Source organism: Acipenser ruthenus, chromosome 44, assembly GCF_902713425.1.
Source record: "Acipenser ruthenus chromosome 44, fAciRut3.2 maternal haplotype, whole genome shotgun sequence".
Classification (NCBI taxonomy): domain Eukaryota; kingdom Metazoa; phylum Chordata; class Actinopteri; order Acipenseriformes; family Acipenseridae; genus Acipenser; species Acipenser ruthenus.
Genome location: NC_081232.1, coordinates 5,675,446 through 5,693,388, shown reverse-complemented (window position 1 = coordinate 5,693,388; position 17,943 = coordinate 5,675,446). Strand labels below are relative to the sequence as shown.

General features: G+C 43.7%; 75 non-coding genes and 4 pseudogenes across 75 annotated transcripts; all 79 read left to right on the top strand.

Moving 5' to 3' along the window:
* Positions 1–95: 95 nt before the first annotated feature.
* LOC131715218 (5S ribosomal RNA) lies at positions 96–204 on the top strand (annotated as a pseudogene).
* A 100-nt stretch (positions 205–304) lies between these two features.
* Positions 305–423, top strand: LOC131711033 (5S ribosomal RNA). Its single transcript, XR_009312915.1, has one exon. It is a non-coding gene; the product is annotated as a 5S ribosomal RNA (ribosomal RNA).
* A 114-nt stretch (positions 424–537) lies between these two features.
* On the top strand, positions 538–656 carry LOC131719832 (5S ribosomal RNA). The gene has a single exon (XR_009318731.1). It is a non-coding gene; the product is annotated as a 5S ribosomal RNA (ribosomal RNA).
* Positions 657–767: 111 nt separating this feature from the next.
* LOC131719831 (5S ribosomal RNA) lies at positions 768–886 on the top strand. Its single transcript, XR_009318730.1, has one exon. It is a non-coding gene; the product is annotated as a 5S ribosomal RNA (ribosomal RNA).
* A 114-nt stretch (positions 887–1,000) lies between these two features.
* On the top strand, positions 1,001–1,119 carry LOC131719830 (5S ribosomal RNA). Its single transcript, XR_009318729.1, has one exon. It is a non-coding gene; the product is annotated as a 5S ribosomal RNA (ribosomal RNA).
* A 100-nt stretch (positions 1,120–1,219) lies between these two features.
* On the top strand, positions 1,220–1,338 carry LOC131720656 (5S ribosomal RNA). Its single transcript, XR_009319553.1, has one exon. It is a non-coding gene; the product is annotated as a 5S ribosomal RNA (ribosomal RNA).
* Positions 1,339–1,452: 114 nt separating this feature from the next.
* Positions 1,453–1,571, top strand: LOC131720713 (5S ribosomal RNA). Its single transcript, XR_009319610.1, has one exon. It is a non-coding gene; the product is annotated as a 5S ribosomal RNA (ribosomal RNA).
* A 114-nt stretch (positions 1,572–1,685) lies between these two features.
* On the top strand, positions 1,686–1,804 carry LOC131709922 (5S ribosomal RNA). The gene has a single exon (XR_009311786.1). It is a non-coding gene; the product is annotated as a 5S ribosomal RNA (ribosomal RNA).
* A 114-nt stretch (positions 1,805–1,918) lies between these two features.
* LOC131710457 (5S ribosomal RNA) lies at positions 1,919–2,037 on the top strand. Its single transcript, XR_009312329.1, has one exon. It is a non-coding gene; the product is annotated as a 5S ribosomal RNA (ribosomal RNA).
* Positions 2,038–2,151: 114 nt separating this feature from the next.
* Positions 2,152–2,270, top strand: LOC131719829 (5S ribosomal RNA). Its single transcript, XR_009318728.1, has one exon. It is a non-coding gene; the product is annotated as a 5S ribosomal RNA (ribosomal RNA).
* Positions 2,271–2,370: 100 nt separating this feature from the next.
* Positions 2,371–2,489, top strand: LOC131713477 (5S ribosomal RNA; annotated as a pseudogene).
* A 100-nt stretch (positions 2,490–2,589) lies between these two features.
* LOC131712735 (5S ribosomal RNA) lies at positions 2,590–2,708 on the top strand. The gene has a single exon (XR_009314624.1). It is a non-coding gene; the product is annotated as a 5S ribosomal RNA (ribosomal RNA).
* Positions 2,709–2,822: 114 nt separating this feature from the next.
* LOC131719828 (5S ribosomal RNA) lies at positions 2,823–2,941 on the top strand. The gene has a single exon (XR_009318727.1). It is a non-coding gene; the product is annotated as a 5S ribosomal RNA (ribosomal RNA).
* Positions 2,942–3,055: 114 nt separating this feature from the next.
* LOC131719827 (5S ribosomal RNA) lies at positions 3,056–3,174 on the top strand. The gene has a single exon (XR_009318726.1). It is a non-coding gene; the product is annotated as a 5S ribosomal RNA (ribosomal RNA).
* Positions 3,175–3,274: 100 nt separating this feature from the next.
* On the top strand, positions 3,275–3,393 carry LOC131719825 (5S ribosomal RNA). Its single transcript, XR_009318724.1, has one exon. It is a non-coding gene; the product is annotated as a 5S ribosomal RNA (ribosomal RNA).
* Positions 3,394–3,507: 114 nt separating this feature from the next.
* On the top strand, positions 3,508–3,626 carry LOC131719824 (5S ribosomal RNA). The gene has a single exon (XR_009318723.1). It is a non-coding gene; the product is annotated as a 5S ribosomal RNA (ribosomal RNA).
* A 100-nt stretch (positions 3,627–3,726) lies between these two features.
* On the top strand, positions 3,727–3,845 carry LOC131712312 (5S ribosomal RNA). The gene has a single exon (XR_009314207.1). It is a non-coding gene; the product is annotated as a 5S ribosomal RNA (ribosomal RNA).
* A 100-nt stretch (positions 3,846–3,945) lies between these two features.
* LOC131719823 (5S ribosomal RNA) lies at positions 3,946–4,064 on the top strand. The gene has a single exon (XR_009318722.1). It is a non-coding gene; the product is annotated as a 5S ribosomal RNA (ribosomal RNA).
* Positions 4,065–4,164: 100 nt separating this feature from the next.
* Positions 4,165–4,283, top strand: LOC131719822 (5S ribosomal RNA). The gene has a single exon (XR_009318721.1). It is a non-coding gene; the product is annotated as a 5S ribosomal RNA (ribosomal RNA).
* Positions 4,284–4,397: 114 nt separating this feature from the next.
* LOC131711715 (5S ribosomal RNA) lies at positions 4,398–4,516 on the top strand. Its single transcript, XR_009313603.1, has one exon. It is a non-coding gene; the product is annotated as a 5S ribosomal RNA (ribosomal RNA).
* A 100-nt stretch (positions 4,517–4,616) lies between these two features.
* LOC131719821 (5S ribosomal RNA) lies at positions 4,617–4,735 on the top strand. The gene has a single exon (XR_009318720.1). It is a non-coding gene; the product is annotated as a 5S ribosomal RNA (ribosomal RNA).
* Positions 4,736–4,849: 114 nt separating this feature from the next.
* Positions 4,850–4,968, top strand: LOC131719820 (5S ribosomal RNA). Its single transcript, XR_009318719.1, has one exon. It is a non-coding gene; the product is annotated as a 5S ribosomal RNA (ribosomal RNA).
* A 100-nt stretch (positions 4,969–5,068) lies between these two features.
* Positions 5,069–5,187, top strand: LOC131712734 (5S ribosomal RNA). Its single transcript, XR_009314623.1, has one exon. It is a non-coding gene; the product is annotated as a 5S ribosomal RNA (ribosomal RNA).
* Positions 5,188–5,301: 114 nt separating this feature from the next.
* LOC131719819 (5S ribosomal RNA) lies at positions 5,302–5,420 on the top strand. Its single transcript, XR_009318718.1, has one exon. It is a non-coding gene; the product is annotated as a 5S ribosomal RNA (ribosomal RNA).
* Positions 5,421–5,534: 114 nt separating this feature from the next.
* Positions 5,535–5,653, top strand: LOC131719818 (5S ribosomal RNA). The gene has a single exon (XR_009318717.1). It is a non-coding gene; the product is annotated as a 5S ribosomal RNA (ribosomal RNA).
* A 100-nt stretch (positions 5,654–5,753) lies between these two features.
* Positions 5,754–5,872, top strand: LOC131719817 (5S ribosomal RNA). The gene has a single exon (XR_009318716.1). It is a non-coding gene; the product is annotated as a 5S ribosomal RNA (ribosomal RNA).
* A 114-nt stretch (positions 5,873–5,986) lies between these two features.
* LOC131719816 (5S ribosomal RNA) lies at positions 5,987–6,105 on the top strand. Its single transcript, XR_009318715.1, has one exon. It is a non-coding gene; the product is annotated as a 5S ribosomal RNA (ribosomal RNA).
* Positions 6,106–6,205: 100 nt separating this feature from the next.
* LOC131719814 (5S ribosomal RNA) lies at positions 6,206–6,324 on the top strand. The gene has a single exon (XR_009318713.1). It is a non-coding gene; the product is annotated as a 5S ribosomal RNA (ribosomal RNA).
* Positions 6,325–6,438: 114 nt separating this feature from the next.
* On the top strand, positions 6,439–6,557 carry LOC131719813 (5S ribosomal RNA). Its single transcript, XR_009318712.1, has one exon. It is a non-coding gene; the product is annotated as a 5S ribosomal RNA (ribosomal RNA).
* A 100-nt stretch (positions 6,558–6,657) lies between these two features.
* On the top strand, positions 6,658–6,776 carry LOC131719812 (5S ribosomal RNA). The gene has a single exon (XR_009318711.1). It is a non-coding gene; the product is annotated as a 5S ribosomal RNA (ribosomal RNA).
* Positions 6,777–6,876: 100 nt separating this feature from the next.
* Positions 6,877–6,995, top strand: LOC131719811 (5S ribosomal RNA). Its single transcript, XR_009318710.1, has one exon. It is a non-coding gene; the product is annotated as a 5S ribosomal RNA (ribosomal RNA).
* Positions 6,996–7,095: 100 nt separating this feature from the next.
* LOC131719810 (5S ribosomal RNA) lies at positions 7,096–7,214 on the top strand. The gene has a single exon (XR_009318709.1). It is a non-coding gene; the product is annotated as a 5S ribosomal RNA (ribosomal RNA).
* A 114-nt stretch (positions 7,215–7,328) lies between these two features.
* On the top strand, positions 7,329–7,447 carry LOC131719809 (5S ribosomal RNA). Its single transcript, XR_009318708.1, has one exon. It is a non-coding gene; the product is annotated as a 5S ribosomal RNA (ribosomal RNA).
* Positions 7,448–7,561: 114 nt separating this feature from the next.
* On the top strand, positions 7,562–7,680 carry LOC131719808 (5S ribosomal RNA). Its single transcript, XR_009318707.1, has one exon. It is a non-coding gene; the product is annotated as a 5S ribosomal RNA (ribosomal RNA).
* Positions 7,681–7,794: 114 nt separating this feature from the next.
* Positions 7,795–7,913, top strand: LOC131709855 (5S ribosomal RNA). The gene has a single exon (XR_009311719.1). It is a non-coding gene; the product is annotated as a 5S ribosomal RNA (ribosomal RNA).
* Positions 7,914–8,027: 114 nt separating this feature from the next.
* LOC131719807 (5S ribosomal RNA) lies at positions 8,028–8,146 on the top strand. The gene has a single exon (XR_009318706.1). It is a non-coding gene; the product is annotated as a 5S ribosomal RNA (ribosomal RNA).
* Positions 8,147–8,260: 114 nt separating this feature from the next.
* LOC131719806 (5S ribosomal RNA) lies at positions 8,261–8,379 on the top strand. The gene has a single exon (XR_009318705.1). It is a non-coding gene; the product is annotated as a 5S ribosomal RNA (ribosomal RNA).
* A 100-nt stretch (positions 8,380–8,479) lies between these two features.
* Positions 8,480–8,598, top strand: LOC131719805 (5S ribosomal RNA). The gene has a single exon (XR_009318704.1). It is a non-coding gene; the product is annotated as a 5S ribosomal RNA (ribosomal RNA).
* Positions 8,599–8,712: 114 nt separating this feature from the next.
* Positions 8,713–8,831, top strand: LOC131719803 (5S ribosomal RNA). Its single transcript, XR_009318702.1, has one exon. It is a non-coding gene; the product is annotated as a 5S ribosomal RNA (ribosomal RNA).
* A 114-nt stretch (positions 8,832–8,945) lies between these two features.
* Positions 8,946–9,064, top strand: LOC131719802 (5S ribosomal RNA). Its single transcript, XR_009318701.1, has one exon. It is a non-coding gene; the product is annotated as a 5S ribosomal RNA (ribosomal RNA).
* Positions 9,065–9,178: 114 nt separating this feature from the next.
* LOC131709854 (5S ribosomal RNA) lies at positions 9,179–9,297 on the top strand. Its single transcript, XR_009311718.1, has one exon. It is a non-coding gene; the product is annotated as a 5S ribosomal RNA (ribosomal RNA).
* Positions 9,298–9,411: 114 nt separating this feature from the next.
* LOC131719801 (5S ribosomal RNA) lies at positions 9,412–9,530 on the top strand. Its single transcript, XR_009318700.1, has one exon. It is a non-coding gene; the product is annotated as a 5S ribosomal RNA (ribosomal RNA).
* Positions 9,531–9,644: 114 nt separating this feature from the next.
* LOC131719800 (5S ribosomal RNA) lies at positions 9,645–9,763 on the top strand. Its single transcript, XR_009318699.1, has one exon. It is a non-coding gene; the product is annotated as a 5S ribosomal RNA (ribosomal RNA).
* Positions 9,764–9,863: 100 nt separating this feature from the next.
* LOC131719799 (5S ribosomal RNA) lies at positions 9,864–9,982 on the top strand. Its single transcript, XR_009318698.1, has one exon. It is a non-coding gene; the product is annotated as a 5S ribosomal RNA (ribosomal RNA).
* A 100-nt stretch (positions 9,983–10,082) lies between these two features.
* On the top strand, positions 10,083–10,201 carry LOC131719798 (5S ribosomal RNA). The gene has a single exon (XR_009318697.1). It is a non-coding gene; the product is annotated as a 5S ribosomal RNA (ribosomal RNA).
* Positions 10,202–10,301: 100 nt separating this feature from the next.
* On the top strand, positions 10,302–10,420 carry LOC131718000 (5S ribosomal RNA). The gene has a single exon (XR_009316894.1). It is a non-coding gene; the product is annotated as a 5S ribosomal RNA (ribosomal RNA).
* A 114-nt stretch (positions 10,421–10,534) lies between these two features.
* On the top strand, positions 10,535–10,653 carry LOC131710705 (5S ribosomal RNA). Its single transcript, XR_009312587.1, has one exon. It is a non-coding gene; the product is annotated as a 5S ribosomal RNA (ribosomal RNA).
* Positions 10,654–10,753: 100 nt separating this feature from the next.
* Positions 10,754–10,872, top strand: LOC131719797 (5S ribosomal RNA). Its single transcript, XR_009318696.1, has one exon. It is a non-coding gene; the product is annotated as a 5S ribosomal RNA (ribosomal RNA).
* Positions 10,873–10,972: 100 nt separating this feature from the next.
* On the top strand, positions 10,973–11,091 carry LOC131719796 (5S ribosomal RNA). Its single transcript, XR_009318695.1, has one exon. It is a non-coding gene; the product is annotated as a 5S ribosomal RNA (ribosomal RNA).
* A 114-nt stretch (positions 11,092–11,205) lies between these two features.
* LOC131719795 (5S ribosomal RNA) lies at positions 11,206–11,324 on the top strand. The gene has a single exon (XR_009318694.1). It is a non-coding gene; the product is annotated as a 5S ribosomal RNA (ribosomal RNA).
* A 100-nt stretch (positions 11,325–11,424) lies between these two features.
* On the top strand, positions 11,425–11,543 carry LOC131719794 (5S ribosomal RNA). Its single transcript, XR_009318693.1, has one exon. It is a non-coding gene; the product is annotated as a 5S ribosomal RNA (ribosomal RNA).
* Positions 11,544–11,657: 114 nt separating this feature from the next.
* Positions 11,658–11,776, top strand: LOC131719792 (5S ribosomal RNA). The gene has a single exon (XR_009318691.1). It is a non-coding gene; the product is annotated as a 5S ribosomal RNA (ribosomal RNA).
* Positions 11,777–11,876: 100 nt separating this feature from the next.
* LOC131719791 (5S ribosomal RNA) lies at positions 11,877–11,995 on the top strand. Its single transcript, XR_009318690.1, has one exon. It is a non-coding gene; the product is annotated as a 5S ribosomal RNA (ribosomal RNA).
* Positions 11,996–12,095: 100 nt separating this feature from the next.
* On the top strand, positions 12,096–12,214 carry LOC131719790 (5S ribosomal RNA). The gene has a single exon (XR_009318689.1). It is a non-coding gene; the product is annotated as a 5S ribosomal RNA (ribosomal RNA).
* A 114-nt stretch (positions 12,215–12,328) lies between these two features.
* LOC131719789 (5S ribosomal RNA) lies at positions 12,329–12,447 on the top strand. Its single transcript, XR_009318688.1, has one exon. It is a non-coding gene; the product is annotated as a 5S ribosomal RNA (ribosomal RNA).
* A 114-nt stretch (positions 12,448–12,561) lies between these two features.
* On the top strand, positions 12,562–12,680 carry LOC131719788 (5S ribosomal RNA). The gene has a single exon (XR_009318687.1). It is a non-coding gene; the product is annotated as a 5S ribosomal RNA (ribosomal RNA).
* Positions 12,681–12,780: 100 nt separating this feature from the next.
* Positions 12,781–12,899, top strand: LOC131713366 (5S ribosomal RNA; annotated as a pseudogene).
* Positions 12,900–13,013: 114 nt separating this feature from the next.
* On the top strand, positions 13,014–13,132 carry LOC131719787 (5S ribosomal RNA). The gene has a single exon (XR_009318686.1). It is a non-coding gene; the product is annotated as a 5S ribosomal RNA (ribosomal RNA).
* A 100-nt stretch (positions 13,133–13,232) lies between these two features.
* Positions 13,233–13,351, top strand: LOC131719786 (5S ribosomal RNA). The gene has a single exon (XR_009318685.1). It is a non-coding gene; the product is annotated as a 5S ribosomal RNA (ribosomal RNA).
* Positions 13,352–13,451: 100 nt separating this feature from the next.
* Positions 13,452–13,570, top strand: LOC131719785 (5S ribosomal RNA). The gene has a single exon (XR_009318684.1). It is a non-coding gene; the product is annotated as a 5S ribosomal RNA (ribosomal RNA).
* A 100-nt stretch (positions 13,571–13,670) lies between these two features.
* On the top strand, positions 13,671–13,789 carry LOC131712336 (5S ribosomal RNA). Its single transcript, XR_009314231.1, has one exon. It is a non-coding gene; the product is annotated as a 5S ribosomal RNA (ribosomal RNA).
* Positions 13,790–13,903: 114 nt separating this feature from the next.
* On the top strand, positions 13,904–14,022 carry LOC131719784 (5S ribosomal RNA). The gene has a single exon (XR_009318683.1). It is a non-coding gene; the product is annotated as a 5S ribosomal RNA (ribosomal RNA).
* Positions 14,023–14,122: 100 nt separating this feature from the next.
* On the top strand, positions 14,123–14,241 carry LOC131719783 (5S ribosomal RNA). The gene has a single exon (XR_009318682.1). It is a non-coding gene; the product is annotated as a 5S ribosomal RNA (ribosomal RNA).
* Positions 14,242–14,355: 114 nt separating this feature from the next.
* On the top strand, positions 14,356–14,474 carry LOC131719781 (5S ribosomal RNA). The gene has a single exon (XR_009318680.1). It is a non-coding gene; the product is annotated as a 5S ribosomal RNA (ribosomal RNA).
* Positions 14,475–14,574: 100 nt separating this feature from the next.
* On the top strand, positions 14,575–14,693 carry LOC131719780 (5S ribosomal RNA). Its single transcript, XR_009318679.1, has one exon. It is a non-coding gene; the product is annotated as a 5S ribosomal RNA (ribosomal RNA).
* A 100-nt stretch (positions 14,694–14,793) lies between these two features.
* On the top strand, positions 14,794–14,912 carry LOC131719779 (5S ribosomal RNA). Its single transcript, XR_009318678.1, has one exon. It is a non-coding gene; the product is annotated as a 5S ribosomal RNA (ribosomal RNA).
* A 100-nt stretch (positions 14,913–15,012) lies between these two features.
* Positions 15,013–15,131, top strand: LOC131719778 (5S ribosomal RNA). The gene has a single exon (XR_009318677.1). It is a non-coding gene; the product is annotated as a 5S ribosomal RNA (ribosomal RNA).
* Positions 15,132–15,231: 100 nt separating this feature from the next.
* Positions 15,232–15,350, top strand: LOC131719777 (5S ribosomal RNA). Its single transcript, XR_009318676.1, has one exon. It is a non-coding gene; the product is annotated as a 5S ribosomal RNA (ribosomal RNA).
* A 114-nt stretch (positions 15,351–15,464) lies between these two features.
* On the top strand, positions 15,465–15,583 carry LOC131712210 (5S ribosomal RNA). The gene has a single exon (XR_009314103.1). It is a non-coding gene; the product is annotated as a 5S ribosomal RNA (ribosomal RNA).
* Positions 15,584–15,697: 114 nt separating this feature from the next.
* On the top strand, positions 15,698–15,816 carry LOC131719775 (5S ribosomal RNA). The gene has a single exon (XR_009318674.1). It is a non-coding gene; the product is annotated as a 5S ribosomal RNA (ribosomal RNA).
* A 100-nt stretch (positions 15,817–15,916) lies between these two features.
* On the top strand, positions 15,917–16,035 carry LOC131713791 (5S ribosomal RNA; annotated as a pseudogene).
* Positions 16,036–16,149: 114 nt separating this feature from the next.
* Positions 16,150–16,268, top strand: LOC131719774 (5S ribosomal RNA). The gene has a single exon (XR_009318673.1). It is a non-coding gene; the product is annotated as a 5S ribosomal RNA (ribosomal RNA).
* A 114-nt stretch (positions 16,269–16,382) lies between these two features.
* LOC131719773 (5S ribosomal RNA) lies at positions 16,383–16,501 on the top strand. The gene has a single exon (XR_009318672.1). It is a non-coding gene; the product is annotated as a 5S ribosomal RNA (ribosomal RNA).
* Positions 16,502–16,615: 114 nt separating this feature from the next.
* LOC131710766 (5S ribosomal RNA) lies at positions 16,616–16,734 on the top strand. Its single transcript, XR_009312648.1, has one exon. It is a non-coding gene; the product is annotated as a 5S ribosomal RNA (ribosomal RNA).
* Positions 16,735–16,834: 100 nt separating this feature from the next.
* On the top strand, positions 16,835–16,953 carry LOC131718704 (5S ribosomal RNA). Its single transcript, XR_009317600.1, has one exon. It is a non-coding gene; the product is annotated as a 5S ribosomal RNA (ribosomal RNA).
* A 128-nt stretch (positions 16,954–17,081) lies between these two features.
* Positions 17,082–17,200, top strand: LOC131711966 (5S ribosomal RNA). The gene has a single exon (XR_009313855.1). It is a non-coding gene; the product is annotated as a 5S ribosomal RNA (ribosomal RNA).
* Positions 17,201–17,300: 100 nt separating this feature from the next.
* LOC131719772 (5S ribosomal RNA) lies at positions 17,301–17,419 on the top strand. Its single transcript, XR_009318671.1, has one exon. It is a non-coding gene; the product is annotated as a 5S ribosomal RNA (ribosomal RNA).
* A 100-nt stretch (positions 17,420–17,519) lies between these two features.
* On the top strand, positions 17,520–17,638 carry LOC131710225 (5S ribosomal RNA). Its single transcript, XR_009312095.1, has one exon. It is a non-coding gene; the product is annotated as a 5S ribosomal RNA (ribosomal RNA).
* Positions 17,639–17,752: 114 nt separating this feature from the next.
* LOC131719771 (5S ribosomal RNA) lies at positions 17,753–17,871 on the top strand. Its single transcript, XR_009318670.1, has one exon. It is a non-coding gene; the product is annotated as a 5S ribosomal RNA (ribosomal RNA).
* Positions 17,872–17,943: the final 72 nt, after the last annotated feature.

The following is a 17,943-nucleotide window of genomic DNA, read 5'->3' as shown; positions in this document are numbered from 1 at the left end:
TTTTACAATTGAAATGTGTGGAGGACAAAAGGAAATTTTGGAGGAATCACCCCCAGCTCACTAAACATAAAAGTCATGAAAGCAGAAATGCAATCGCCTGCGGCCACACCACCTTGAATAAGCCTGATCTCAGAAGCTAAGCAATGTTGGGCTTGGTTAGTACTTGGATGGGAGACCACCTGGGAATATCAAGTGCTGCAGGCATTACATTTTACAATTGAAATGTGTGGAGGACAAAAGGAAATTTTGGAGGAATCACCCCCAGCTCACTAAACATAAAAGTCATGAAAGCAGAAATGCAATCGCCTGCGGCCACACCACCTTGAATAAGCCTGATCTCGTCTGATCTCAGAAGCTAAGCAATGTTGGGCTTGGTTAGTACTTGGATGGGAGACCACCTGGGAATATCATGTGCTGCAGGCATTACATTTTTGTAATTACATTTTACAATTGAAATGTGTGGAGGACAAAAGGAAATTTTGGAGGAATCACCCCCAGCTCACTAAACATAAAAGTCATGAAAGCAGAAATGCAATCGCCTGCGGCCACACCACCTTGAATAAGCCTGATCTCGTCTGATCTCAGAAGCTAAGCAATGTTGGGCTTGGTTAGTACTTGGATGGGAGACCACCTGGGAATATCAAGTGCTGCAGGCATTACATTTTTGTAATTACATTTTACAATTGAAATGTGTGGACAAAAGGAAATTTTGGAGGAATCACCCCCAGCTCAATAAACATAAAAGTCATGAAAGCAGAAATGCAATCGCCTGCGGCCACACCACCTTGAATAAGCCTGATCTCGTCTGATCTCAGAAGCTAAGCAATGTTGGGCTTGGTTAGTACTTGGATGGGAGACCACCTGGGAATATCAAGTGCTGCAGGCATTACATTTTTGTAATTACATTTTACAATTGAAATGTGTGGAGGACAAAAGGAAATTTTGGCGGAATCACCCCCAGCTCACTAAACATAAAAGTCATGAAAGCAGAAATGCAATCGCCTGCGGCCACACCACCTTGAATAAGCCTGATCTCGTCTGATCTCAGAAGCTAAGCAATGTTGGGCTTGGTTAGTACTTGGATGGGAGACCACCTGGGAATATCAAGTGCTGCAGGCATTACATTTTACAATAGAAATGTGTGGAGGACAAAAGGAAATTTTGGAGGAATCACCCCCAGCTCACTAAACATAAAAGTCATGAAAGCAGAAATGCAATCGCCTGCGGCCACACCACCTTGAATAAGCCTGATCTCGTCTGATCTCAGAAGCTAAGCAATGTTGGGCTTGGTTAGTACTTGGATGGGAGACCCCCTGGGAATATCAAGTGCTGCAGGCATTACATTTTTGTAATTACATTTTACAATTGAAATGTGTGGAGGACAAAAGGAAATTTTGGAGGAATCACCCCCAGCTCACTAAACATAAAAGTCATGAAAGCAGAAATGCAATCGCCTGCGGCCACACCACCTTGAATAAGCCTGATCTCGTCTGATCTCAGAAGCTAAGCAACGTTGGGCTTGGTTAGTACTTGGATGGGAGACCACCTGGGAATATCAAGTGCTGCAGGCATTACATTTTTGTAATTACATTTTACAATTGAAATGTGTGGAGGACAAAAGGAAATTTTGGAGGAATCACCCCCAGCTCACTAAACATAAAAGTCATGAAAGCAGAAATGCAATCGCCTGCGGCCACACCACCTTGAATAAGCCTGATCTCGTCTGATCTCAGAAGCTAAGCAACGTTGGGCTTGGTTAGTACTTGGATGGGAGACCACGTGGGAATATCAAGTGCTGCAGGCATTACATTTTTGTAATTACATTTTACAATTGAAATGTGTGGAGGACAAAAGGAAATTTTGGAGGAATCACCCCCAGCTCACTAAACATAAAAGTCATGAAAGCAGAAATGCAATCGCCTGCGGCTACACCACCTTGAATAAGCCTGATCTCGTCTGATCTCAGAAGCTAAGCAACGTTGGGCTTGGTTAGTACTTGGATGGGAGACCACCTGGGAATATCAAGTGCTGCAGGCATTACATTTTTGTAATTACATTTTACAATTGAAATGTGTGGAGGACAAAAGGAAATTTTGGAGGAATCACCCCCAGCTCACTAAACATAAAAGTCATGAAAGCAGAAATGCAATCGCCTGCGGCCACACCACCTTGAATAAGCCTGATCTCGTCTGATCTCAGAAGCTAAGCAATGTTGGGCTTGGTTAGTACTTGGATGGGAGACCACCTGGGAATATCAAGTGCTGCAGGCATTACATTTTACAATTGAAATGTGTGGAGGACAAAAGGAAATTTTGGAGGAATCACCCCCAGCTCACTAAACATAAAAGTCATGAAAGCAGAAATGCAATCGCCTGCGGCCACACCACCTTGAATAAGCCTGATCTCGTCTCATCTCAGAAGCTAAGCAATGTTGGGCTTGGTTAGTACTTGGATGGGAGACCACCTGGGAATATCAAGTGCTGCAGGCATTACATTTTACAATTGAAATGTGTGGAGGACAAAAGGAAATTTTGGAGGAATCACCCCCAGCTCACTAAACATAAAAGTCATGAAAGCAGAAATGCAATCGCCTGCGGCCACACCACCTTGAATAAGCCTGATCTCGTCTGATCTCAGAAGCTAAGCAATGTTGGGCTTGGTTAGTACTTGGATGGGAGACGACCTGGGAATATCAAGTGCTGCAGGCATTACATTTTTGTAATTACATTTTACAATTGAAATGTGTGGAGGACAAAAGGAAATTTTGGAGGAATCACCCCCAGCTCACTAAACATAAAAGTCATGAAAGCAGAAATGCAATCGCCTGCGGCCACACCACCTTGAATAAGCCTGATCTCGTCTGATCTCAGAAGCTAAGCAATGTTGGGCTTGGTTAGTACTTGGATGGGAGACCACCTGGGAATATCAAGTGCTGCAGGCATTACATTTTTGTAATTACATTTTACAATTGAAATGTGTGGAGGACAAAAGGAAATTTTGGAGGAATCACCCCCAGCTCACTAAACATAAAAGTCATGAAAGCAGAAATGCAATCGCCTGCGGCCACACCACCTTGAATAAGCCTGATCTCGTCTGATCTCAGAAGCTAAGCAATGTTGGGCTTGGTTAGTACTTGGATGGGAGACCACCTGGGAATATCAAGTGCTGCAGGCATTACATTTTACAATTGAAATGTGTGGAGGACAAAAGGAAATTTTGGAGGAATCACCCCCAGCTCACTAAACATAAAAGTCATGAAAGCAGAAATGCAATCGCCTGCGGCCACACCACCTTGAATAAGCCTGATCTCGTCTGATCTCAGAAGCTAAGCAATGTTGGGCTTGGTTAGTACTTGGATGGGAGACCACCTGGGAATATCAAGTGCTGCAGGCATTACATTTTTGTAATTACATTTTACAATTGAAATGTGTGGAGGACAAAAGGAAATTTTGGAGGAATCACCCCCAGCTCACTAAACATAAAAGTCATGAAAGCAGAGATGCAATCGCCTGCGGCCACACCACCTTGAATAAGCCTGATCTCGTCTGATCTCAGAAGCTAAGCAATGTTGGGCTTGGTTAGTACTTGGATGGGAGACCACCTGGGAATATCAAGTGCTGCAGGCATTACATTTTACAATTGAAATGTGTGGAGGACAAAAGGAAATTTTGGAGGAATCACCCCCAGCTCCCTAAACATAAAAGTCATGAAAGCAGAAATGCAATCGCCTGCCGCCACACCACCTTGAATAAGCCTGATCTCGTCTGATCTCAGAAGCTAAGCAATGTTGGGCTTGGTTAGTACTTGGATGGGAGACCACCTGGGAATATCAAGTGCTGCAGGCATTACATTTTACAATTGAAATGTGTGGAGGACAAAAGGAAATTTTGGAGGAATCACCCCCAGCTCACTAAACATAAAAGTCATGAAAGCAGAAATGCAATCGCCTGCGGCCACACCACCTTGAATAAGCCTGATCTCGTCTGATCTCAGAAGCTAAGCAATGTTGGGCTTGGTTAGTACTTGGATGGGAGACCACCTGGGAATATCAAGTGCTGCAGGCATTACATTTTACAATTGAAATGTGTGGAGGACAAAAGGAAATTTTGGAGGAATCACCCCCAGCTCACTAAACATAAAAGTCATGAAAGCAGAAATGCAATCGCCTGCGGCCACACCACCTTGAATAAGCCTGATCTCGTCTGATCTCAGAAGCTAAGCAATGTTGGGCTTGGTTAGTACTTGGATGGGAGACCACCTGGGAATATCAAGTGCTGCAGGCATTACATTTTTGTAATTACATTTTACAATTGAAATGTGTGGAGGACAAAAGGAAATTTTGGAGGAATCACCCCCAGCTCACTAAACATAAAAGTCATGAAAGCAGAAATGCAATCGCCTGCGGCCACACCACCTTGAATAACCCTGATCTCGTCTGATCTCAGAAGCTAAGCAATGTTGGGCTTGGTTAGTACTTGGATGGGAGACCACCTGGGAATATCAAGTACTGCAGGCATTACATTTTACAATTGAAATGTGTGGAGGACAAAAGGAAATTTTGGAGGAATCACCCCCAGCTCACTAAACATAAAAGTCATGAAAGCAGAAATGCAATCGCCTGCGGCCACACCACCTTGAATAAGCCTGATCTCGTCTGATCTCAGAAGCTAAGCAATGTTGGGCTTGGTTAGTACTTGGATGGGAGACCACCTGGGAATATCAAGTGCTGCAGGCATTACATTTTTGTAATTACATTTTACAATTGAAATGTGTGGAGGACAAAAGGAAATTTTGGAGGAATCACCCCCAGCTCACTAAACATAAAAGTCATGAAAGCAGAAATGCAATCGCCTGCGGCCACACCACCTTGAATAAGCCTGATCTCGTCTGATCTCAGAAGCTAAGCAATGTTGGGCTTGGTTAGTACTTGGATGGGAGACCACCTGGGAATATCAAGTGCTGCAGGCATTACATTTTACAATTGAAATGTGTGGAGGACAAAAGGAAATTTTGGAGGAATCACCCCCAGCTCACTAAACATAAAAGTCATGAAAGCAGAAATGCAATCGCCTGCGGCCACACCACCTTGAATAAGCCTGATCTCGTCTGATCTCAGAAGCTAAGCAATGTTGGGCTTGGTTAGTACTTGGATGGGAGACGACCTGGGAATATCAAGTGCTGCAGGCATTACATTTTTGTAATTACATTTTACAATTGAAATGTGTGGAGGACAAAAGGAAATTTTGGAGGAATCACCCCCAGCTCACTAAACATAAAAGTCATGAAAGCAGAAATGCAATCGCCTGCGGCCACACCACCTTGAATAAGCCTGATCTCGTCTGATCTCAGAAGCTAAGCAATGTTGGGCTTGGTTAGTACTTGGATGGGAGACCACCTGGGAATATCAAGTGCTGCAGGCATTACATTTTTGTAATTACATTTTACAATTGAAATGTGTGGAGGACAAAAGGAAATTTTGGAGGAATCACCCCCAGCTCACTAAACATAAAAGTCATGAAAGCAGAAATGCAATCGCCTGCGGCCACACCACCTTGAATAAGCCTGATCTCGTCTGATCTCAGAAGCTAAGCAATGTTGGGCTTGGTTAGTACTTGGATGGGAGACCACCTGGGAATATCAAGTGCTGCAGGCATTACATTTTACAATTGAAATGTGTGGAGGACAAAAGGAAATTTTGGAGGAATCACCCCCAGCTCACTAAACATAAAAGTCATGAAAGCAGAAATGCAATCGCCTGCGGCCACACCACCTTGAATAAGCCTGATCTCGTCTGATCTCAGAAGCTAAGCAATGTTGGGCTTGGTTAGTACTTGGATGGGAGACCACCTGGGAATATCAAGTGCTGCAGGCATTACATTTTTGTAATTACATTTTACAATTGAAATGTGTGGAGGACAAAAGGAAATTTTGGAGGAATCACCCCCAGCTCACTAAACATAAAAGTCATGAAAGCAGAGATGCAATCGCCTGCGGCCACACCACCTTGAATAAGCCTGATCTCGTCTGATCTCAGAAGCTAAGCAATGTTGGGCTTGGTTAGTACTTGGATGGGAGACCACCTGGGAATATCAAGTGCTGCAGGCATTACATTTTACAATTGAAATGTGTGGAGGACAAAAGGAAATTTTGGAGGAATCACCCCCAGCTCCCTAAACATAAAAGTCATGAAAGCAGAAATGCAATCGCCTGCGGCCACACCACCTTGAATAAGCCTGATCTCGTCTGATCTCAGAAGCTAAGCAATGTTGGGCTTGGTTAGTACTTGGATGGGAGACCACCTGGGAATATCAAGTGCTGCAGGCATTACATTTTTGTAATTACATTTTACAATTGAAATGTGTGGAGGACAAAAGGAAATTTTGGAGGAATCACCCCCAGCTCACTAAACATAAAAGTCATGAAAGCAGAATTGCAATCGCCTGCGGCCACACCACCTTGAATAAGCCTGATCTCGTCTGATCTCAGAAGCTAAGCAATGTTGGGCTTGGTTAGTACTTGGATGGGAGACCACCTGGGAATATCAAGTGCTGCAGGCATTACATTTTACAATTGAAATGTGTGGAGGACAAAAGGAAATTTTGGAGGAATCACCCCCAGCTCACTAAACATAAAAGTCATGAAAGCAGAAATGCAATCGCCTGCGGCCACACCACCTTGAATAAGCCTGATCTCGTCTGATCTCAGAAGCTAAGCAATGTTGGGCTTGGTTAGTACTTGGATGGGAGACCACCTGGGAATATCAAGTGCTGCAGGCATTACATTTTACAATTGAAATGTGTGGAGGACAAAAGGAAATTTTGGAGGAATCACCCCCAGCTCACAAAACATAAAAGTCATGAAAGCAGAAATGCAATCGCCTGCGGCCACACCACCTTGAATAAGCCTGATCTCGTCTGATCTCAGAAGCTAAGCAATGTTGGGCTTGGTTAGTACTTGGATGGGAGACCACCTGGGAATATCAAGTGCTGCAGGCATTACATTTTACAATTGAAATGTGTGGAGGACAAAAGGAAATTTTGGAGGAATCACCCCCAGCTCACTAAACATAAAAGTCATGAAAGCAGAAAAGCAATCGCCTGCGGCCACACCACCTTGAATAAGCCTGATCTCGTCTGATCTCAGAAGCTAAGCAATGTTGGGCTTGGTTAGTACTTGGATGGGAGACCACCTGGGAATATCAAGTGCTGCAGGCATTACATTTTAGTAATTACATTTTACAATTGAAATGTGTGGAGGACAAAAGGAAATTTTGGAGGAATCACCCCCAGCTCACTAAACATAAAAGTCATGAAAGCTGAACTGCAATCGCCTGCGGCCACACCACCTTGAATAAGCCTGATCTCGTCTGATCTCAGAAGCTAAGCAATGTTGGGCTTGGTTAGTACTTGGATGGGAGACCACCTGGGAATATCAAGTGCTGCAGGCATTACATTTTTGTAATTACATTTTACAATTGAAATGTGTGGAGGACAAAAGGAAATTTTGGAGGAATCACCCCCAGCTCACTAAACATAAAAGTCATGAAAGCAGAAATGCAATCGCCTGCGGCCACACCACCTTGAATAAGCCTGATCTCGTCTGATCTCAGAAGCTAAGCAATGTTGGGCTTGGTTAGTACTTGGATGGGAGACCACCTGGGAATATCAAGTGCTGCAGGCATTACATTTTTGTAATTACATTTTACAATTGAAATGTGTGGAGGACAAAAGGAAATTTTGGAGGAATCACCCCCAGCTCACTAAACATAAAAGTCATGAAAGCAGAAATGCAATCGCCTGCGGCCACACCACCTTGTATAAGCCTGATCTCGTCTGATCTCAGAAGCTAAGCAATGTTGGGCTTGGTTAGTACTTGGATGGGAGACCACCTGGGAATATCAAGTGCTGCAGGCATTACATTTTAGTAATTACATTTTACAATTGAAATGTGTGGAGGACAAAAGGAAATTTTGGAGGAATCACCCCCAGCTCACTAAACATAAAAGTCATGAAAGCAGAAATGCAATCGCCTGCGGCCACACCACCTTGAATAAGCCTGATCTCGTCTGATCTCAGAAGCTAAGCAATGTTGGGCTTGGTTAGTACTTGGATGGGAGACCACCTGGGAATATCAAGTGCTGCAGGCATTACATTTTTGTAATTACATTTTACAATTGAAATGTGTGGAGGACAAAAGGAAATTTTGGAGGAATCACCCCCAGCTCACTAAACATAAAAGTCATGAAAGCAGAAATGCAATCGCCTGCGGCCACACCACCTTGAATAAGCCTGATCTCGTCTGATCTCAGAAGCTAAGCAATGTTGGGCTTGGTTAGTACTTGGATGGGAGACCACCTGGGAATATCAAGTGCTGCAGGCATTACATTTTACAATTGAAATGTGTGGAGGACAAAAGGAAATTTTGGAGGAATCACCCCCAGCTCACTAAACATAAAAGTCATGAAAGCAGAAAAGCAATCGCCTGCGGCCACACCACCTTGAATAAGCCTGATCTCGTCTGATCTCAGAAGCTAAGCAATGTTGGGCTTGGTTAGTACTTGGATGGGAGACCACCTGGGAATATCAAGTGCTGCAGGCATTACATTTTAGTAATTACATTTTACAATTGAAATGTGTGGAGGACAAAAGGAAATTTTGGAGGAATCACCCCCAGCTCACTAAACATAAAAGTCATGAAAGCTGAACTGCAATCGCCTGCGGCCACACCACCTTGAATAAGCCTGATCTCGTCTGATCTCAGAAGCTAAGCAATGTTGGGCTTGGTTAGTACTTGGATGGGAGACCACCTGGGAATATCAAGTGCTGCAGGCATTACATTTTTGTAATTACATTTTACAATTGAAATGTGTGGAGGACAAAAGGAAATTTTGGAGGAATCACCCCCAGCTCACTAAACATAAAAGTCATGAAAGCAGAAATGCAATCGCCTGCGGCCACACCACCTTGAATAAGCCTGATCTCGTCTGATCTCAGAAGCTAAGCAATGTTGGGCTTGGTTAGTACTTGGATGGGAGACCACCTGGGAATATCAAGTGCTGCAGGCATTACATTTTTGTAATTACATTTTACAATTGAAATGTGTGGAGGACAAAAGGAAATTTTGGAGGAATCACCCCTAGCTCACTAAACATAAAAGTCATGAAAGCAGAAATGCAATCGCCTGCGGCCACACCACCTTGTATAAGCCTGATCTCGTCTGATCTCAGAAGCTAAGCAATGTTGGGCTTGGTTAGTACTTGGATGGGAGACCACCTGGGAATATCAAGTGCTGCAGGCATTACATTTTAGTAATTACATTTTACAATTGAAATGTGTGGAGGACAAAAGGAAATTTTGGAGGAATCACCCCCAGCTCACTAAACATAAAAGTCATGAAAGCAGAAATGCAATCGCCTGCGGCCACACCACCTTGAATAAGCCTGATCTCGTCTGATCTCAGAAGCTAAGCAATGTTGGGCTTGGTTAGTACTTGGATGGGAGACCACCTGGGAATATCAAGTGCTGCAGGCATTACATTTTTGTAATTACATTTTACAATTGAAATGTGTGGAGGACAAAAGGAAATTTTGGAGGAATCACCCCCAGCTCACTAAACATAAAAGTCATGAAAGCAGAAATGCAATCGCCTGCGGCCACACCACCTTGAATAAGCCTGATCTCGTCTGATCTCAGAAGCTAAGCAATGTTGGGCTTGGTTAGTACTTGGATGGGAGACCACCTGGGAATATCAAGTGCTGCAGGCATTACATTTTAAAATTGAAATGTGTGGAGGACAAAAGGAAATTTTGGAGGAATCACCCCCAGCTCACTAAACATAAAAGTCATGAAAGCAGAAATGCAATCGCCTGCGGCCACACCACCTTGAATAAGCCTGATCTCGTCTGATCTCAGAAGCTAAGCAATGTTGGGCTTGGTTAGTACTTGGATGGGAGACCACCTGGGAATATCAAGTGCTGCAGGCATTACATTTTACAATTGAAATGTGTGGAGGACAAAAGGAAATTTTGGAGGAATCACCCCCAGCTCACTAAACATAAAAGTCATGAAAGCAGAAATGCAATCGCCTGCGGCCACACCACCTTGAATAAGCCTGATCTCGTCTGATCTCAGAAGCTAAGCAATGTTGGGCTTGGTTAGTACTTGGATGGGAGACCACCTGGGAATATCAAGTGCTGCAGGCATTACATTTTACAATTGAAATGTGTGGAGGACAAAAGGAAATTTTGGAGGAATCACCCCCAGCTCACTAAACATAAAAGTCATGAAAGCAGAAAAGCAATCGCCTGCGGCCACACCACCTTGAATAAGCCTGATCTCATCTGATCTCAGAAGCTAAGCAATGTTGGGCTTGGTTAGTACTTGGATGGGAGACCACCTGGGAATATCAAGTGCTGCAGGCATTACATTTTTGTAATTACATTTTACAATTGAAATGTGTGGAGGACAAAAGGAAATTTTGGAGGAATCACCCCCAGCTCACTAAACATAAAAGTCATGAAAGCAGAACAGCACTCTCCTGCGGCCACACCACCTTGAATAAGCCTGATCTCGTCTGATCTCAGAAGCTAAGCAATGTTGGGCTTGGTTAGTACTTGGATGGGAGACCACCTGGGAATATCAAGTGCTGCAGGCATTACATTTTACAATTGAAATGTGTGGAGGACAAAAGGAAATTTTGGAGGAATCACCCCCAGCTCACTAAACATAAAAGTCATGAAAGCAGAAATGCAATCGCCTGCGGCCACACCACCTTGAATAAGCCTGATCTCGTCTGATCTCAGAAGCTAAGCAATGTTGGGCTTGGTTAGTACTTGGATGGGAGACCACCTGGGAATATCAAGTGCTGCAGGCATTACATTTTACAATTGAAATGTGTGGAGGACAAAAGGAAATTTTGGAGGAATCACCCCCAGCTCACTAAACATAAAAGTCATGAAAGCAGAAATGCAATCGCCTGCGGCCACACCACCTTGAATAAGCCTGATCTCGTCTGATCTCAGAAGCTAAGCAATGTTGGGCTTGGTTAGTACTTGGATGGGAGACCACCTGGGAATATCAAGTGCTGCAGGCATTACATTTTTGTAATTACATTTTACAATTGAAATGTGTGGAGGACAAAAGGAAATTTTGGAGGAATCACCCCCAGCTCACTAAACATAAAAGTCATGAAAGCAGAAATGCAATCGCCTGCGGCCACACCACCTTGAATAAGCCTGATCTCGTCTGATCTCAGAAGCTAAGCAATGTTGGGCTTGGTTAGTACTTGGATGGGAGACCACCTGGGAATATCAAGTGCTGCAGGCATTACATTTTACAATTGAAATGTGTGGAGGACAAAAGGAAATTTTGGAGGAATCACCCCCAGCTCACTAAACATAAAAGTCATGAAAGCAGAAATGCAATCGCCTGCGGCCACACCACCTTGAATAAGCCTGATCTCGTCTGATCTCAGAAGCTAAGCAATGTTGGGCTTGGTTAGTACTTGGATGGGAGACCACCTGGGAATATCAAGTGCTGCAGGCATTACATTTTTGTAATTACATTTTACAATTGAAATGTGTGGAGGACAAAAGGAAATTTTGGAGGAATCACCCCCAGCTCACTAAACATAAAAGTCATGAAAGCAGAAATGCAATCGCCTGCGGCCACACCACCTTGAATAAGCCTGATCTCGTCTGATCTCAGAAGCTAAGCAATGTTGGGCTTGGTTAGTACTTGGATGGGAGACCACCTGGGAATATCAAGTGCTGCAGGCATTACATTTTACAATTGAAATGTGTGGAGGACAAAAAGAAATTTTGGAGGAATCACCCCCAGCTCACTAAACATAAAAGTCATGAAAGCAGAAATGCAATCGCCTGCGGCCACACCACCTTGAATAAGCCTGATCTCGTCTGATCTCAGAAGCTAAGCAATGTTGGGCTTGGTTAGTACTTGGATGGGAGACCACCTGGGAATATCAAGTGCTGCAGGCATTACATTTTACAATTGAAATGTGTGGAGGACAAAAGGAAATTTTGGAGGAATCACCCCCAGCTCACTAAACATAAAAGTCATGAAAGCAGAAATGCAATCGCCTGCGGCCACACCACCTTGAATAAGCCTGATCTCGTCTGATCTCAGAAGCTAAGCAATGTTGGGCTTGGTTAGTACTTGGATGGGAGACCACCTGGGAATATCAAGTGCTGCAGGCATTACATTTTTGTAATTACATTTTACAATTGAAATGTGTGGAGGACAAAAGGAAATTTTGGAGGAATCACCCCCAGCTCACTAAACATAAAAGTCATGAAAGCAGAAATGCAATCGCCTGCGGCCACACCACCTTGAATAAGCCTGATCTCGTCTGATCTCAGAAGCTAAGCAATGTTGGGCTTGGTTAGTACTTGGATGGGAGACCACCTGGGAATATCAAGTGCTGCAGGCATTACATTTTTGTAATTACATTTTACAATTGAAATGTGTGGAGGACAAAAGGAAATTTTGGAGGAATCACCCCCAGCTCACTAAACATAAAAGTCATGAAAGCAGAAATGCAATCGCCTGCGGCCACACCACCTTGAATAAGCCTGATCTCGTCTGATCTCAGAAGCTAAGCAATGTTGGGCTTGGTTAGTACTTGGATGGGAGACCACCTGGGAATATCAAGTGCTGCAGGCATTACATTTTACAATTGAAATGTGTGGAGGACAAAAGGAAATTTTGGAGGAATCACCCCCAGCTCACTAAACATAAAAGTCATGAAAGCAGAAATGCAATCGCCTGCGGCCTCACCACCTTGAATAAGCCTGATCTCGTCTGATCTCAGAAGCTAAGCAATGTTGAGCTTGGTTAGTACTTGGATGGGAGACCACCTGGGAATATCAAGTGCTGCAGGCATTACATTTTTGTAATTACATTTTACAATTGAAATGTGTGGAGGACAAAAGGAAATTTTGGAGGAATCACCCCCAGCTCACTAAACATAAAAGTCATGAAAGCAGAAATGCAATCGCCTGCGGCCACACCACCTTGAATAAGCCTGATCTCGTCTGATCTCAGAAGCTAAGCAATGTTGGGCTTGGTTAGTACTTGGATGGGAGACCACCTGGGAATATCAAGTGCTGCAGGCATTACATTTTACAATTGAAATGTGTGGAGGACAAAAGGAAATTTTGGAGGAATCACCCCCAGCTCACTAAACATAAAAGTCATGAAAGCAGAAATGCAATCGCCTGCGGCCACACCACCTTGAATAAGCCTGATCTCGTCTGATCTCAGAAGCTAAGCAATGTTGGGCTTGGTTAGTACTTGGATGGGAGACCACCTGGGAATATCAAGTGCTGCAGGCATTACATTTTACAATTGAAATGTGTGGAGGACAAAAGGAAATTTTGGAGGAATCACCCCCAGCTCACTAAACATAAAAGTCATGAAAGCAGAAATGCAATCGCCTGCGGCCACACCACCTTGAATAAGCCTGATCTCGTCTGATCTCAGAAGCTAAGCAATGTTGGGCTTGGTTAGTACTTGGATGGGAGACCACCTGGGAATATCAAGTGCTGCAGGCATTACATTTTACAATTGAAATGTGTGGAGGACAAAAGGAAATTTTGGAGGAATCACCCCCAGCTCACTAAACATAAAAGTCATGAAAGCAGAAATGCAATCGCCTGCGGCCACACCACCTTGAATAAGCCTGATCTCGTCTGATCTCAGAAGCTGAGCAATGTTGGGCTTGGTTAGTACTTGGATGGGAGACCACCTGGGAATATCAAGTGCTGCAGGCATTACATTTTTGTAATTACATTTTACAATTGAAATGTGTGGAGGACAAAAGGAAATTTTGGAGGAATCACCCCCAGCTCACTAAACATAAAAGTCATGAAAGCAGAAATGCAATCGCCTGCGGCCACACCACCTTGAATAAGCCTGATCTCGTCTGATCTCAGAAGCTAAGCAATGTTGGGCTTGGTTAGTACTTGGATGGGAGACCACCTGGGAATATCAAGTGCTGCAGGCATTACATTTTACAATTGAAATGTGTGGAGGACAAAAGGAAATTTTGGAGGAATCACCCCCAGCTCACTAAACATAAAAGTCATGAAAGCAGAAATGCAATCGCCTGCGGCCACACCACCTTGAATAAGCCTGATCTCGTCTGATCTCAGAAGCTAAGCAATGTTGGGCTTGGTTAGTACTTGGATGGGAGACCACCTGGGAATATCAAGTGCTGCAGGCATTACATTTTAGTAATTACATTTTACAATTGAAATGTGTGGAGGACAAAAGGAAATTTTGGAGGAATCACCCCCAGCTCACTAAACATAAAAGTCATGAAAGCAGAAATGCAATCGCCTGCGGCCACACCACCTTGAATAAGCCTGATCTCGTCTGATCTCAGAAGCTAAGCAATGTTGGGCTTGGTTAGTACTTGGATGGGAGACCACCTGGGAATATCAAGTGCTGCAGGCATTACATTTTACAATTGAAATGTGTGGAGGACAAAAGGAAATTTTGGAGGAATCACCCCCAGCTCACTAAACATAAAAGTCATGAAAGCAGAAATGCAATCGCCTGCGGCCACACCACCTTGAATAAGCCTGATCTCGTCTGATCTCAGAAGCTAAGCAATGTTGGGCTTGGTTAGTACTTGGATGGGAGACCACCTGGGAATATCAAGTGCTGCAGGCATTACATTTTACAATTGAAATGTGTGGAGGACAAAAGGAAATTTTGGAGGAATCACCCCCAGCTCACTAAACATAAAAGTCATGAAAGCAGAAATGCAATCGCCTGCGGCCACACCACCTTGAATAAGCCTGATCTCGTCTGATCTCAGAAGCTAAGCAATGTTGGGCTTGGTTAGTACTTGGATGGGAGACCACCTGGGAATATCAAGTGCTGCAGGCATTACATTTTACAATTGAAATGTGTGGAGGACAAAAGGAAATTTTGGAGGAATCACCCCCAGCTCACTAAACATAAAAGTCATGAAAGCAGAACAGCAATCGCCTGCGGCCACACCACCTTGAATAAGCCTGATCTCGTCTGATCTCAGAAGCTAAGCAATGTTGGGCTTGGTTAGTACTTGGATGGGAGACCACCTGGGAATATCAAGTGCTGCAGGCATTACATTTTACAATTGAAATGTGTGGAGGACAAAAGGAAATTTTGGAGGAATCACCCCCAGCTCACTAAACATAAAAGTCATGAAAGCAGAAATGCAATCGCCTGCGGCCACACCACCTTGAATAAGCCTGATCTCGTCTGATCTCAGAAGCTAAGCAATGTTGGGCTTGGTTAGTACTTGGATGGGAGACCACCTGGGAATATCAAGTGCTGCAGGCATTACATTTTTGTAATTACATTTTACAATAGAAATGTGTGGAGGACAAAAGGAAATTTTGGAGGAATCACCCCCAGCTCACTAAACATAAAAGTCATGAAAGCAGAAATGCAATCGTCTGCGGCCACACCACCTTGAATAAGCCTGATCTCGTCTGATCTCAGAAGCTAAGCAATGTTGGGCTTGGTTAGTATTTGGATGGGAGACCACCTGGGAATATCAAGTGCTGCAGGCATTACATTTTTGTAATTACATTTTACAATTGAAATGTGTGGAGGACAAAAGGAAATTTTGGAGGAATCACCCCCAGCTCACTAAACATAAAAGTCATGAAAGCAGAACAGCAATCGCCTGCGGCCACACCACCTTGAATAAGCCTGATCTCGTCTGATCTCAGAAGCTAAGCAATGTTGGGCTTGGTTAGTACTTGGATGGGAGACCACCTGGGAATATCAAGTGCTGCAGGCATTACATTTTACAATTGAAATGTGTGGAGGACAAAAGGAAATTTTGGAGGAATCACCCCCAGCTCACTAAACATAAAAGTCATGAAAGCAGAAATGCAATCGCCTGCGGCCACACCACCTTGAATAAGCCTGATCTCGTCTGATCTCAGAAGCTAAGCAATGTTGAGCTTGGTTAGTACTTGGATGAGAGACCACCTGGGAATATCAAGTGCTGCAGGCATTACATTTTTGTAATTACATTTTACAATAGAAATGTGTGGAGGACAAAAGGAAATTTTGGAGGAATCACCCCCAGCTCACTAAACATAAAAGTCATGAAAGCAGAAATGCAATCGCCTGCGGCCACACCACCTTGAATAAGCCTGATCTCGTCTGATCTCAGAAGCTAAGCAATGTTGGGCTTGGTTAGTACTTGGATGGGAGACCACCTGGGAATATCAAGTGCTGCAGGCATTACATTTTTGTAATTACATTTTACAATTGAAATGTGTGGAGGACAAAAGGAAATTTTGGAGGAATCACCCCCAGCTCACTAAACATAAAAGTCATGAAAGCAGAAATGCAATCGCCTGCGGCCACACCACCTTGAATAAGCCTGATCTCGTCTGATCTCAGAAGCTAAGCAATGTTGGGCTTGGTTAGTACTTGGATGGGAGACCACCTGGGAATATCAAGTGCTGCAGGCATTACATTTTAGTAATTACATTTTACAATTGAAATGTGTGGAGGACAAAAGGAAATTTTGGAGGAATCACCCCCAGCTCACTAAACATAAAAGTCATGAAAGCAGAAATGCAATCGCCTGCGGCCACACCACCTTGAATAAGCCTGATCTCGTCTGATCTCAGAAGCTAAGTAATGTTGGGCTTGGTTAGTACTTGGATGGGAGACCACCTGGGAATATCAAGTGCTGCAGGCATTACATTTTACAATTGAAATGTGTGGAGGACAAAAGGAAATTTTGGAGGAATCACCCCCAGCTCACTAAACATAAAAGTCATGAAAGCAGAAATGCAATCGCCTGCGGCCACACCACCTTGAATAAGCCTGATCTCGTCTGATCTCAGAAGCTAAGCAAAGTTGGGCTTGGTTAGTACTTGGATGGGAGACCACCTGGGAATATCAAGTGCTGCAGGCATTACATTTTTGTAATTACATTTTTGTAATTACATTTTACAATTGAAATGTGTGGAGGACAAAAGGAAATTTTGGAGGAATCACCCCCAGCTCACTAAACATAAAAGTCATGAAAGCAGAAATGCAATCGCCTGCAGCCACACCACCTTGAATAAGCCTGATCACGTCTGATCTCAGAAGCTAAGTAATGTTGGGCTTGGTTAGTACTTGGATGGGAGACCACCTGGGAATATCAAGTGCTGCAGGCATTACATTTTACAATTGAAATGTGTGGAGGACAAAAGGAAATTTTGGAGGAATCACCCCCAGCTCACTAAACATAAAAGTCATGAAAGCAGAAATGCAATCGCCTGCGGCCACACCACCTTGAATAAGCCTGATCTCGTCTGATCTCAGAAGCTAAGCAATGTTGGGCTTGGTTAGTACTTGGATGGGAGACCACCTGGGAATATCAAGTGCTGCAGGCATTACATTTTACAATTGAAATGTGTGGAGGACAAAAGGAAATTTTGGAGGAATCACCCCCAGCTCACTAAACATAAAAGTCATGAAAGCAGAAATGCAATCGCCTGCGGCCACACCACCTTGAATAAGCCTGATCTCGTCTGATCTCAGCAGCTAAGCAATGTTGGGCTTGGTTAGTACTTGGATGGGAGACCACCTGGGAATATCAAGTGCTGCAGGCATTACATTTTTGTAATTACATTTTACAATTGAAATGTGTGGAGGACAAAAGGAAATTTTGGAGGAATCACCCCCAGCTCACTAAACATAAAAGTCATGAAAGCAGAAATGCAATCGCCTGCGGCCACACCACCTTGAATAAGCCTGATCTCGTCTGATCTCAGAAGCTAAGCAATGTTGGGCTTGGTTAGTACTTGGATGGGAGACCACCTGGGAATATCAAGTGCTGCAGGCATTACATTTTACAATTGAAATGTGTGGAGGACAAAAGGAAATTTTGGAGGAATCACCCCCAGCTCACTAAACA